Raw genomic sequence first — 1586 nt, 5'->3', positions numbered from 1 at the left:
GCCTGGTTGACACCGGGGTATAAGTATGAGAGTACAGCCTGGTTGACACCGGGGTATAAGTATGAGAGTACTGCCTGGTTGACACCGGGGTATAAGTATGAGAGTACTGCCTGGTTGACACCGGGGTATAAGTATGAGAGTACTGCCTGGTTGACACCATGTTTAAGTATGAGAGTACTGCCTGGTTGACACCGGGGTATAAGTATGAGAGTACTGCCTGGTTGACATCGGGGTATAAGTATGAGAGTACAGCCTGGTTGACACTGGGGTATAAGTATGAGAGTACTGCCTGGTTGACACTGGGGTATAAGTATGAGAGTACTGCCTGGTTGACACCATGTTTAAGTATGAGAGTACTGCCTGGTTGACACCGGGGTATAAGTATGAGAGTACTGCCTGGTTGACACCGGGGTATAAGTATGAGAGTACTGCCTGGTTGACACCATGTTTAAGTATGAGAGTACTGCCTGGTTGACACCGGGGTATAAGTATGAGAGTACAGCCTGGTTGACACCGGGGTATAAGTATGAGAGTACTGCCTGGTTGACACCGGGGGTATAAGTATGAGAGTACAGCCTGGTTGACACCGGGGTATAAGTATGAGAGTACTGCCTGGTTGACACCGGGGTATAAGTATGAGAGTACTGCCTGGTTGACACCGGGGTATAAGTATGAGAGTACTGCCTGGTTGACACCGGGGTATAAGTATGAGAGTACTGCCTGGTTGACACTAGGTTATAAGTATGAGAGTACTGCCTGGTTGACACTGGGGTATAAGTATGAAAGTACTGCCTGGTTGACACCGGGGGTATATGTATGAGAGTACTGCCTGGTTGACACCATGTTTAAGTATGAGAGTACTGCCTGGTTGACACCGGGGTATAAGTATGAGAGTACTGCCTGGTTGACACCATGTTTAAGTATGAGAGTACTGCCTGGTTGACACTGGGGTATAAGTATGAGAGTACTGCCTGGTTGACACCATGTTTAAGTATGAGAGTACTGCCTGGTTGACACCGGGGTATAAGTATGAGAGTACTGCCTGGTTGACACCGGGGTATAAGTATGAGAGTACTGCCTGGTTGACACCGGGGTGTAAGTATGAGACTACAACCACGTCCAGTAGTCCAAAACCTTCATGAACCCCTTTCATCACCCCCATCAACTTTCATCAGCATCGAACAAAACAACAAAACAAAAAAACTCACCAAAAATGAAATGTCTCAAATTATGGGGCACCCAAAAATGAGCACACGTACACCTGTTCAACTGTTTACACAAGATTCATTTAAGTCTTGTTTGTAATCTTTCAACTTATGTGTTCTTGAGTCAGCTACTGCTATGGTCACATGCATCTTCGAGTGGGAGTTTATTTTTAAAGAATATATATTTTTTTAAAATTAAGATATATATGACCGTGTTTACCACTGCCATTTAGATAGCCACATTCCGTTTTCGGGAGTATGCAAGTCTTGCTCTCCATCCAGTCTGTCCTGCAGGGCATGGTGTTGATGGGCAAACAAATCTTTTTTTATTTTATTTTAATTATTCAAGAAATTAGTTAATTTCAGTTTCATTACAATTAT

This window comes from Babylonia areolata, chromosome 17 (assembly GCF_041734735.1).
Source record: "Babylonia areolata isolate BAREFJ2019XMU chromosome 17, ASM4173473v1, whole genome shotgun sequence".
In the NCBI taxonomy this organism is placed as follows: domain Eukaryota; kingdom Metazoa; phylum Mollusca; class Gastropoda; order Neogastropoda; family Buccinidae; genus Babylonia; species Babylonia areolata.
The sequence above is the reverse complement of the archived record's forward strand: the minus strand, read 5'-3'. Positions refer to the sequence as shown.